Below are 254 nucleotides of genomic sequence, written 5' to 3' on the forward strand. Positions count from 1 at the left end.
ATGAGCAACCAAACCCGACAGCACCTCTGCAGAGGAACCCCATTCCAAACCAAATACATCTACTAAGGCTCAAAACCAGGACACAGCTTGGCTTAATTTTTTTTTTTTAAACTAGTATTTTCTACTATACATGAGTGCTTCGGTCCACCACAGTCACTGCAGAGCTATCGCACGGACGCACACACGAACTCTCTATACAGACTATACACTGTACAGGCAGGGCTGCCACCAAGGAGTATGGTACAGAAGGCGGT

This window comes from Cariama cristata, unplaced genomic scaffold, assembly GCF_000690535.1.
Source record: "Cariama cristata isolate BGI_N322 unplaced genomic scaffold, ASM69053v1 scaffold10755, whole genome shotgun sequence".
Taxonomy (NCBI): domain Eukaryota; kingdom Metazoa; phylum Chordata; class Aves; order Cariamiformes; family Cariamidae; genus Cariama; species Cariama cristata.